We start from the raw sequence: 12,754 nt of genomic DNA on the forward strand, positions 1-12,754 counted from the left end.
ATGAATTTGAGTGGGCAACTCTGAGTGACAGAGGTTACCATAATAATAAAATAGAGTCCTAGTCTTTACTTAAGACTCTTGTGAGATGTGTGTGAACGCAGGCCTTTTGGAGTGGTTAGGCTTTGCGTGCCAATGTGAGACAGGTTTTTGATTAAATCGAGTACTCTAGCGTGGTTCCCATGGATGTTGTTTACAACCATGTGAGATTGAGAATGAAGACAGATAAGTCAAGGTTTGTTGAGGTAAATTGAGTCACTCCAAGCTGAGGAAGTGAGATACACTGGTAGGGAATTTTCTAAAGGCTGAAGCATTGTCAACGTACATACTGTACGTGAACACAGATGCAAGCTTTATTTTGTGTGTTGTTAGGTTCCAAAATGTGTGAGACCACAATTCATAACACAACGCAAGTATGTGTTGCATTCTCAAGATTGCCACAAGGGATACTATTGCCGACATTAGTGTGAATTGTCTGCTTCTACAGTGAGTTTTCTCCTTTAACTACTGTCATGGTGGAGCAACAGTTGAAAGAGAATATTGCTGAGCAAATAAGTTAAAGTCAGTGTATTTATATAGCAACTTGCCTGAATAATAACACGTCCAGTTTAATGGCACTGACTTTAAAGATAACTTTATCGCCCCCTTGAGTACTAAAGTCTGTTTCTGCCACAGTAACACAAGAACACGTTAAGTAACGCTAAGCACTCTCATCTGTGTAAAATAAAATAATTTCAGCTGCAGTAATAGCACAATGTTAATTACGGCAGTTAAATTGCACTGAGCTTTGTGAACAAGGTGCTATTTATTGTAGGCCTAATTTACAAAAATGAGGGACGTTTGTGCCGAATTTAGAATATTGACTTTACTGTGCTTTGTTATTTTACCACATTTAGCACCTGGTTAAACTGGATTGTGTGTAGTTAGTGAAACAACGTAGTGCCCAAAACTTTTTTTCACTGAGATACCATGAGCAAAAGTGACACAAAAATGAATCTGCCCCTCGGTCAGCAGATGTTCTCCTAACATCCCAGAGGAAAGTGAGTACTGTGCATATCTTTATATGTGTGCATTCCACATGCATCAGCCTCTGACAAATCTGTCTTTTTTTAAGCCATGTGGCGCTGCATGTCCCTAAAGCCTTTGGGAGCTTAGAGGAGAATGCTGGAGTAAAATAGAAAACAGGGATGTGGAGATGCAATCAGAAGGATGAAGGAAAATAGAGGGTGCTGTTGATTTGACACAGCCAAGGTAAAGGGCATGTAACTTGAGAAGTGACAGGAACGAGAGATCAAAGCGTGGGACTGGAGAACAACTTGGGGAAAAAGGGAGGAGAAACGTCCTTTTATAAAAGAGCTGAGAGCCATTTCCTGTGCAAACACACTCTTCTGAGCTATGAAACAATGTCTGGTTAAAAGGGCCTTTTTTACAGGCACCTTTGGCCATATGCCCCACATGCCCCCGAGGAACGGCAGGGCTATCCTGACTCCCTATGAGCTGTCAATCCCACCCCCACTAAGCTTTTATTGGCGTGTTTTGAAACCCCATGGAGGAAGAGGTGACAGACTGGCTTATAATTGGACAGGAATGTGCTTGCTATTTATCACAGGCCAGGTCGGTCTGCTCTAAAGTTTCACAAAATCTAAATAAAATAAAACAAGTCTTAGAATAAACTAGTGGTCAGTTGATATGGGTTTTTAATGGGCAAAGCTGATAATGATATCTAGAAAGTAGGGTTGCCACTGGCCAACATAATTGTTTATATAATGTATATACAATTTAATGACAGCAAATGGGATTATTTTTTTTTTGTCAAACTAAATTGCTGCGATGAAATATTATGATTGTTTACGGACAGACTGTTTCACTTTTAATTGACTATATCACAATTCCAGTGGGTCAGAAGTTTACATACACTAAGTTAACTGTGCCTTTAAGCAGCTTGGAAAATTCCAGAAAATTATGCCAAGCCTTTAGACAATTAGCTTCTGATAGGAGGTGCACTGAATTGGAGGTGTACCTGTGGATGTATTTTAAGGCCTACCTTCAAACTCTGTGCCTCTTTGCTTGACATCATGAGAAAATCAAAAGAAATCAGCAAAGACCTCAGAAAAAAAAAAAAAAATGTGGACATTCACAAGTCTGGTTCATCTTTGGGAGGAATTTCAAAATGCCTGATGGTACCACATTCATCTGCACGAACAATAGGGACAACATGGGACCACGCAGCCATCATACCGCTCAGGAAGGAGACACATTCTGTCTCCTAGAGATAAAAATAGTTTGGTGCGAAAAGTGCAAATCAATCCAAGAATAACAGCAAAGGACCTTGTGAAGATGCTGGAGGAAACAGGTAGACAAGTATCTATATCCACAGTAAAACAAGTCCTATATCGACATGACCTGAAAGGCTGCTCAGCAAGATAGAAGCCACTGCTCCAAAACCACCATAAAAAAGCCAGACTACAGTTTGCAAGTGCACATGGGGACAAATATCTTACTTTTTGGAGAAATCTACTCTGGTCTGATGAAACTAAAATTGAACTGTTTGGCCATAATGACCATCGTTATGTTTGGAGGAAAAGGGTGAGGCTTGCAAGCCAAAGAACACCATCCCAACCGTGAAGCATGGGGAAGGAAGCATCATGTTGTGGGGGTGCTTTGCTGCAGGAGGGACTGGTGCACTTCACAAAATAGATGGCATCATGAGGAAGGAAAATTATGTGGATATATTGAAGCAATATCTCAAGACATCAGCCAAGAAGTTAAAGCTTGGTCACAAATGGGTCTTCCAAATGGACAGTGACCCCAAGCATACCTCCAATGTTGTGGCAAAATGACTTAAGGAAAACAAAGTCAAGGTATTGGAGTGGCCATCACAAAGCCCTGACCTCAATCCGATAGAAAATTTGTGGGCAGAACTGAAAAAGCATATGCGAGCAAGGAGACTCAGTTACACCAGTTCTGTCTGGAGGAATGGGCCAGAATTCCAGCAACTTATTGAGAGAAGCTTGTAGAAGGCTACTCAAAACATTTGACCCAAGTTAAACAATTTAAAGGTAATGCTACCAAATACTAACAAAGTGTATGTAAACTTCTGACCCACTGGGAATGTGATGAAAGAAATAAAAGCTGAAATAAATCATTCTCTCTACTATTATTCTGACATTTCACATTCTTAAAATAAAGTAGTGATCCTAACTGAATCCTAACTTTTTCGAGTGTCATAGGAATGTCATAAAATATCAATACACAAATGTATTGATTTACCTCAACAACCCTTGACTTATCTGTCTTCATTCTCAATTTAACTTACATGGTCGTAAACAACATCCATGGGAACCACGCTAGATTACTCGATTTGATCAAATATGTTACTTTCTCGAAACATTTTTGAGGCACTGATATATTAATGTTAGCTGACATTTAAAATAGAAGTCTGGCGTCATCGCTTTGGGAGAACACAAGAGGGTGTTATAACATTTACTGTACTTAATACTGAAGGACGTGTCGATGCAGTGCAGGTGGCGGTCCAAAGTTGTGAATATAGTCACCACATACAAAAGTTACAAAGGTTTTTGTACTTCTTCAAGAATGTATGTTAATGAGTTTGCAGGTTAGTGTATTAAACTGGTGCAACTGCGTAAACTGAACTATTAGAAATGGTGACGTTTATTATGCAATTTCTCTGTATGTAGCCTTGAACATGTTTCATTGAAGCTGTCAAACCACAAAAAGACATACTTGTAACTGAAAACACATTGTGTAGGCTATATGAAAGATACATATACACATTACATCATCCAGTGATGGCTAGAGTAAACAATCTATGCCTTTGATAATAATTTGGGTAGAATTTAATGGAAAACTATGCAAGCTGTGCTCTGTGCAGAATTTTAAGCAGCCTCCGGAGTGGTAGCTGGTAGGTGCAGATAGATGCAGAGTGGCTGCGGTGGTGTGCATAACTTCATAGAAAATAATTGGTACTAATTTTAGAACATGCCAAGTTGTCTGCCAGATGTGTCCGGTGTGCGACCCCCTTTAAGTTACCCTGCCACACTTTATCAAAGTTGTGCTGAGAAATAAATATGAAGAGACTAAATCTATTGTGCAATGATTAGCCCTATTTATATCTGAAAAATTCTGATATATATTTCGATAATCATCTGGAAAATTACTGATGCATAAAAAAGCCATCGATCCCAAGCTAAGTGCTTTTGCTCCCGTTTTGAAGCCTGTAAGCTCCAGTCCCCATTCATTGAAATTGCATGTAAAAATTACCAGTATATTCTACAACATTCCTCCTTTTGTGCTCCAAGAAAACACAGGAGCATATGGCTTTGAAACAACATGAGGGTGAGTAAATAATGACAGAATTTAATTTTTTTGGGGGTAAGCTATCCCTATAACTAATTCATAACCATGCAGGCACTCTCTATTACTATTTCTTTTCTATTAATTACACATTTTGTAATTCAGCACAGTTTACAGTAAATTGGTTCCTTATGATTAATTGCTTGTTTTGTGTATATCCTAATTTATAAGTTGTTTGAAGCATCTGCTAAACGAATACATGTAAAGATAAATGTATCATTATGCGATTAAATTTCCTATAGTTCATAAGTCTTCAAAAATGTGTATGGTCTGGCTTGTAGTCAACTAAAGCTTGAGAAAGAGTAGTAAAGCTATTACTACACTAGACTGCAAGATGGAAAAGTGGATTTGGGTGATTAAGAGATGACTGTGTTGTGGTTGAATTCTCCTCCAGTCTAATGTAATCACTGGACAAAAACTGAAGTAATTAATTATGCAAATACAGTAAGAAACTATGGCACATATAGGAATATGTATTTCATTGAAGAAGCCTACCCAAATGCTGATGAGGGTAACAGCTGCTCACTCACCAGGCACTGAAGTCTCCGTTCTGACAGTGGAACTGGCTGTAGAAGTCTGGACTGTGGCCTGGCTCTGGGGGCATCATACCATCTGCAGTCACGCACAGACCAATGTAGACACAGAGTATATAGAACAAACAAATACATGAGACAGCGACTCAGCAGAGCCACTTCCTCTCAGCAGCTATCCTCATTTATCTTCCTGACAACCTCTCACTATGACAAGCCTTTGATGACAACAACTCAACGGACAATCAAGCCAAAACACAGTATCGCCATTCTCATGGAAAATTTGACAATATAAATGTAAGGGTTTCACATTCGATGTCTGTCAAGTTGTGGTACAGGACGTCAATCAAACTGTGCTACCAGACAAGAAAACATTCACTGTCTTTCGCGGTCTCAGACATGTTCTTCTGAAATGACTCTATGAGGAGTTTGGTGTTTGGCGTGGATGTGTGGTTTTTGTGTGTCTGGTACATTTTCTAACCAGTGCTTTAGAAGAGATCATGCTGCTCGAGGGTGTCTGGGTCATCTCCGTAAAGGTAGGACTCAGCATCCTCCATCTGTCTGCTCTCCCCATCTCCAACCACTGAGAGATATGCCAGCGAAACTTCTCACTCTGGATCTTCTTCCCCCACTCTTCATCATACTCCTGCACACACAAACACAAACCAATATTACACTCATACATTACCATTTAAAAGTTCGGAAACACTATGACATTTTTATTGATGCTTTATTTGCTAAGTATCCATTAAATTGATAAATTACAGTAAAAACATTTATAATGTTACCAATGACTATTTCTATTTCAAACAAATGCTGTTTCAGTCAGGGCTACTTCCATCAAATAAATACTAACTTGGAATTCTTTATTGATTTGTAGACAAATTAAGCACATGTTGGTGTTGGCGGTATGATTCAGTTCAGGGCAAACTTACCACCCGTGGATGGAGCAGGTAGAGCAGCGAACACCCCCTATCATTAATAATCATTTACAGTTTGTCTGTTCTTTAATTTACTTTCATGCGTTCTACTTATGGCTTTTTCTTCGAAACTCTGCCTAAAAGGCTAGCATCCCAGTGTATTCTCTTGATGATAATGCTGTTTGGCATGTATCTGCATCAATAAGTGTCTGTTTCTCAAACTAGAGACTCCACTTCTCCGTCTGTGTTAGATCCAGTTTGCTTTCTTCTTTCAAGACAGCAGTGCTTGTATTAGACTTAATCTCTCAAAAGACCAATAGACTAATGAGTTTCTAGAGAAATTTGGTTCTTTTTAGCTACTTTTTTTTTTTTTTTTTAACCAAATTTGACTTGCAAGTGTATTTAATCCTTCAGCAGCTAAAAAATAAATTGTAGGGATGGGCATGAGTACTCGGACGTGGCAGCAATAATCGATCACGAAAACGATGATCGATGGCGATCATGCATGACTTCTCACTTAATTCGAAATTCAGTGACAATTACCTTACAACTAAACACAAACATGTCAAATAGGGAGCTTATTTTTAATTTGAGATTGATTACGTTGTGATTTTGAGGGGTACATTGTTTGTCAGAGATGTCTCATAGCAACCAAACTGATATAAGACACCTGTCTCTGCAAAACATTTGTTAAACACGTTTTATTATAATTTAATGTAAGAACTTTGACTCGTTAAATGGATATATTTTTTAATAAAAGTGAATGTTTGTCATTGACCGTAAACCTCCTGCCCTGGGTGCCGACATGTTTGCGTGAAGTAAAACACACCTGCATCTCGGTGAAATGGGAGCTGAATATTTCCGCATGAGTTTCCAAGTTAGAAGTCTGACATAATGTGTCATTCCAAATGTGTGGAAATTCTAACTCTCTGAGTTGAATGGAACGCTTCATGAATAATCAGCAACAACATGGAGCATCGTAGCTTTCCTCACAGGAGCGAACACTTGGGGAGACACACACACACCAGGCTTGTGCCAGTGGACTCAACGTGCTGCAAGTGTTTCAAACAGCAAGACAGAGTGCAACTAAATGGAACAGAATGCAGCGTCTTCAAAATTGAACTTCAACTTAACACGCATATTAAAAACACGATGGTTATGGCGTCTCCTGTTAAGCCAACTGTGATTTGAAAATAGATGGTTCAGACAGTCACTAAAAAAAACTGGTGCGTGCTTACCAAGATTACTACAGTAACCTGAAGGAAGAACAGACAGATAAACAGCCCGTAATGAATAGATACACGATAGTCACGATACACTGGAACAACAAGACACAATGCATCAGCCAAAGACATCTACACAGTTAAGTACATGTCATTGCCCCTCAAGTACTCGACGAGTACTCAAGTAGACAAAATGACCAAAATGCCCATTCCTAGTATTGCGAACCCCATACTTCGTTATGCAGCACAACCTTTTTCAACTGTGGTAATAATAATACAAATGTGTCTTGAGTACCAAAAAAGCACATTAGAATGATTTCTTAAAGGAATATTCTGGGTTCAAAACAAGTTAAAGGTGCAATATGTAACAATTTTCATGTAATATTCGCCCTTTTTTTCGCCCAATGTGTGAATGGCTTATAATGCAACTTAAAAAATGAGCAGGTGCAATATGTAAGATTCAGAAACCCTTGTTATAAATGACACCTGTGGCCGTTAAGCGAACTGCAGTCAGCTACCTCTTGCTCGTGCTCGTGCACACACTCCATAGGGAAGCGAGCGAGCATTGACCAAAACAATGAAGTAATCTACAAAGAGACAACGTGATTCACCGGCATCATGCTGACAGATGAGGTAGCATAATTAAAATTACACAGTTATGATAGTTTCACCACAAACTTTGAGACCGTATATTATATTTGACTCTCCAGTGCTGGAACAGGGCTAAAACAAAGTGTGGATACAGATCTGACTATGCAAGACTATAGTTAGAAGTAATCACTTTTCTTTGCATGACACATTGACTGCTTTTATACGATAGTCTGTCATCGTTAGCTAACTAGCCAGCTTTATCAATAGCTGTTAGCTAAATTTGGTGGATGATGACAGTAGCTGTTTATAAAATAGACTGTACATTATAAATATGTTGACACAGTTTAGTATTAATGTGATTCCATCACAACTGTCATTTTGATGCGCTATTGTTTTATAGCAATAGAATGTGTATATTTTCTGTATAACCAAGTTACGTTACACTAATGAATGAGTCTTTTTGCATTATCTTGAACATTGTCCTTATGGCACTATATTTCACATGCTTTGCAGTTATGTAAGCTTACCTGTCCAATAAGAAGAACGGCAATTCAGGGTCCGTTTGATCCCCAAAACCAAACGAAGGTCCCTCCAGGAATCGAATGCCCTGCCGATGTAGTTTTCGCTCGACCACGATCACGTTCCCGCTTAGCCAGACGGGATTCAGTAGATAAAATCAGTCTACAAGCTTTAATAGGCAACCTAGGATGTCCGGGAAGGGCTCATTTTTTAAGTTGCGTTACAAGCCGTTCACACATTGGCAAAAAGAAAAAGGCGAATATTACATGAAAATTGTTACATATTGCACCTTTAAAAAAAAGCAAAAATCTATGTTACATTGAGGCACTTTCAGTGGAAGTGAATGGGGGCCAATTTTTTTTTACCTTAAAATACTCACTTTTATAGCCACAAGATATAAACAATATGTTTGTTAACATGATTTTAGTGTGATACAATTACTTACTAACCTTTTCTGTGTAAAGTTATAGCCAATTTTACAACTTCATTGCCATGGCGATGTAATGTCAACAAACCCTAAAATAACTGTAAAAATTTTACAGCTCAAATAATACATGAGTTTTAACAGAAGAATTCATGTACAGAAGTTTACATACACTTAAGTCATTAAAACAATTTTTTTAACCACTCCACAGATTTCATATTAGCAAACTATAGTTTTGGCAAGTCGTTTAAGACATCTACTTTGTGCATGACACGAGTAATTTTTCCAACAATTGTTTACAGATTGTTTCACTTTTAATTGACTATATCACAATTCCAGTGGGTCAGAAGTTTACATACACTACGTTAACTGTGCTTTTAAGCAGCTTGGAAAATTCCAGAAAATTATGTCAAGCCTTTAAGAAATTAGACAATTAGCTTCTGATAGGCTAATTGGAGTCAACTGGAGGTGTACCTGTGGATGTATTTTAAGGCATACCTTCAAACTCTGTGCCTCCTTGCTAGACATCATGGGAAAATCAAAAGTTCACCACATTCACCTTTAAAAACAATAGTAAGCAAGTATAAACACCATGGGACCATGCAGCTGTCATACCACTCAGGAAGGAGACGCATTCGGTCTCCTAGAGATGAACGTAGTTTGATGCGAAAAGTGCAAATCAATCCCAGAACAACAGCAAAGGACCTTGTGAAGATGCTAGAGGAAACAGGTAGACAAGTATCTAAATCCACAGTAAAACAAGTCCTATATCGACATAACCTGAAAGACTACTCAGCAAGGAAGAAGCCACTGCTCCAAACCGCCATAAAAAAGCCAGACTTCAGTTTGCAAGTGCACATGGGGACAAATATCTTACTTTTTGGAGAAATGTCCTCTGGTCTGATGAAACTAAAATTGAACTGTTTGTCCATAATGACCATTGTTATGTTTGGAGGAAAAAGGGTGAGGATTGCAAGCTGAAGAACACCATCCCAACCGTGAAGCATGGGGGTGGCAGCATCATGTTGTGGGGGTGCTTTGCTGCAGGAGGGACTGGTGCACTTCACAAAATAGATGGCATCATGAGGAAGGAAAATTATTTGGATATATTGAAGCAGCATCTCAAGACATCAGCCATGAAGTCAAAGCTCAGTCACAAATGGGTCTTCCAAATGGACAGTGACCCCAAGCACACCTCGATACCAAATTGTGGCAAAATGGCATAAGGACAACATAGTCAAGGTATCGGAGTGGCCATCACAAAGCCCTGACCTCAATCCGATAGAAAATTTGTGGGCAGAACTGAAACAGCGTGTGCGAGCAAGGAGACTCAGTTACACCAGTTCTGTCTGGAGGAATGGGCCAAAACTCCAGCAACTTATTGTGAGAAGCTTGTGGAAGCCTACCCAAAACGTTTGACCCAAGTTAAACAATTTAAAGGCAATGCTAACAAATACTAACAAAGTGTAAGTAAACTTCGGACCCACTGGGAATGTGATAAAACAAATAAAAGCTGAAATTAATCACTCTCTCTATTCTGACATTTCACATTCTTAAAATAAAGAAGTGAACCTAACTGACCTAAGGCAGGGAATGTTTTCTACGGTTAAATGTCAAGAATTGTGAAAAACTGAGTTTAAATGTATTTAGCTAAGGTGTATGTAAACTTCTGACTTCAACTTTAAGTGCTTTTATAAAATTATAAGCTTCACATTTCTGCCTTTAAACCCTCCACAAATTGGCCCCATTCACTTCCACTGTAACAGACTCACAGATGTAACAGAATTTTTTTTTAAAGGATGGACGATTCGAAATTAGTTTTTGTGGTAATCAACATTATACCACAAATGCTCTTGATTGCTTAATTTGTATTGAACCCAGAATATTCCTTTAAGAATCATGTAACACAACATTTTTAAACTGAAATTTAAACTATATAAAATCGAAAACTGTTAATTCAAACAATAATACTACTATTTGTTTTTCCAATTAATTGCTCTGTTGGTGAAGAGAAGCATCAATTTCCTTCAGACACATAAATTCTTGGTTATTCTAGTAATGTACAGGTGCATCTCAATAAATTAGAATGCCGTGGAAAAGTTCATTTATTTCAGTAATTCAACTCAAATTGTGAAACTCGTGTATTAAATAAATTCAGTGCACACAGACTGAAGTAGTTTAAGTCTTTGGTTCTTTTAATTGTGATGATTTTGGCTCACATTTAACAAAAACCCACCAATTCACTATCTCAAAAAATTAGAATACATCATAAGACCAATAAAAAAAACATTTTTAGTGAATTGTTGGCCTTCTGGAAAGTATGTTCATTTACTGTATATGTACTCAATACTTGGTAGGGGCTCCTTTTGCTTTAATTACTGCCTCAATTCGGCGTGGCATGGAGGTGATCAGTTTGTGGCACTGCTGTGGTGGTATGGAAGCCCAGGTTTCTTCGACAGTGGCCTTCAGCTCATCTGCATTTTTTGGTCTCTTGTTTCTCATTTTCCTCTTGACAATACCCCATAGATTCTCTATGGGGTTCAGGTCTGGTGAGTTTGCTGGGCCAGTCAAGCACACCAACACCATGGTCATTTAACCAACTTTTGGTGCTTTTGGCAGTGTGGGCAGGTGCCAAATCCTGCTGGAAAATGAAATCAGCATCTTTAAAAAACTGGTCAGCAGAAGGAAGCATGAAGTGCTCCAAAATGTCTTGGTAAACGGGTGCAGTGACTTTGCTTTTCAAAAAACACAATGGACCAACACCAGCAGATGACATTGCACCCCAAATCATCACAGACTGTGGAAACTTAACACTGGACTTCAAGCAACTTGGGCTATGAGCTTCTCCACCCTTCCTCCAGACTCTAGGACCTTGGTTTCCAAATGAAATACAAAACTTGCTCTCATCTGAAAAGAGGACTTTGGAATACTGGGCAACAGTCCAGTTCTTCTTCTCCTTAGCCCAGGTAAGACGCCTCTGACATTGTCTGTGGTTCAGGAGTGGCTTAACAAGAGGAATACGACAACTGTAGCCAAATTCCTTGACATGTCTGTGTGTGGTGGCTCTTGATGCCTTGACCCCAGCCTCAGTCCATTCCTTGTGAAGTTCACCCAAATTCTTGAATCGATTTTGCTTGACAATCATAAGGCTGCGGTTCTCTCGGTTGGTTGTGCATCTTTTTCTTCCACACTTTTTCCTTCCACTCAACTTTCTGTTAACATGCTTGGATACAGCACTCTGTGAACAGCCAGCTTCTTTGGCAATGAATGTTTGTGGCTTACCCTCCTTGTGAAGGGTGTCAATTATTGATCTGTCAGATCAGCAGTCTTCCCCATGATTGTGTAGCCTAGTGAACCAAACTGAGAGACCATTTTGAAGGCTCAGGAAACCTTTGCAGGTGTTTTGAGTTGATTAGCTGATTGGCATGTCAAAATATTCAAATTTTTTGAGATAGTGAATTGGTGGGTTTTTGTTAAATGTGAGCCAAAATCATCACAATTAAAAGAACCAAAGACTTAAACTACTTCAGTCTGTGTGCATTGAATTTATTTAATACACGAGTTTCACAATTTGAGTTGAATTACTGAAATAAATGAACTTTTCCACGACATTCTAATTTATTGAGATGCACCTGTATATATTTACTTGCCTAAGATATGTTATTCCCCTCTAACCTAAATTACACCACACAGCTGTGCAAATTCATACATTTTTAAGTTGTCAAAACAGTGCTGGTACTCTGCATCTCAGAAGCAACACAACTTTACATCCCTCAAGAGATTTGCAGTGATTATCTGAGTGAGAGGCTCTCATACACTGTCATATCTACCATTTACCATTGCAATCTTTCAGTCACAGTCCCTTAAAATGCAAAGAAAAAATTACAGCAGACATCATACACCATCCGGACCCTCCGCAGCAGGCTTTCATCAGATTTATTTAATCCCACAATGAGTGCTTCTGTCTGAGCAGGGTTTTCCCCATAGACTGTCACTGCTGATGGTGCCGTAGAGAAACAGAGCTCTGGTTTAATCCAGAAAGTCAGTGATTAAAAGTGCAGAGCCTACAGACAGGATGGAGTGCCACACAAAGCACACACGTCACCCACAGCTGTACACTTTCTGCCCAGCCTGCACTTTTGTGAATTAAAAAACAAGTCGATTTTCTGTTATTGG

General features: G+C 38.9%; 1 pseudogene; it reads right to left on the reverse strand.

The window, feature by feature from the left end:
• LOC127441152 (kinesin-associated protein 3-like) overlaps window positions 1–12,754 on the reverse strand; it is a 63,835-nt pseudogene that overhangs the window by 5,920 nt on the left and 45,161 nt on the right.

The sequence above is a fragment of the Myxocyprinus asiaticus genome, chromosome 5 (genome assembly GCF_019703515.2).
Source record: "Myxocyprinus asiaticus isolate MX2 ecotype Aquarium Trade chromosome 5, UBuf_Myxa_2, whole genome shotgun sequence".
Classification (NCBI taxonomy): domain Eukaryota; kingdom Metazoa; phylum Chordata; class Actinopteri; order Cypriniformes; family Catostomidae; genus Myxocyprinus; species Myxocyprinus asiaticus.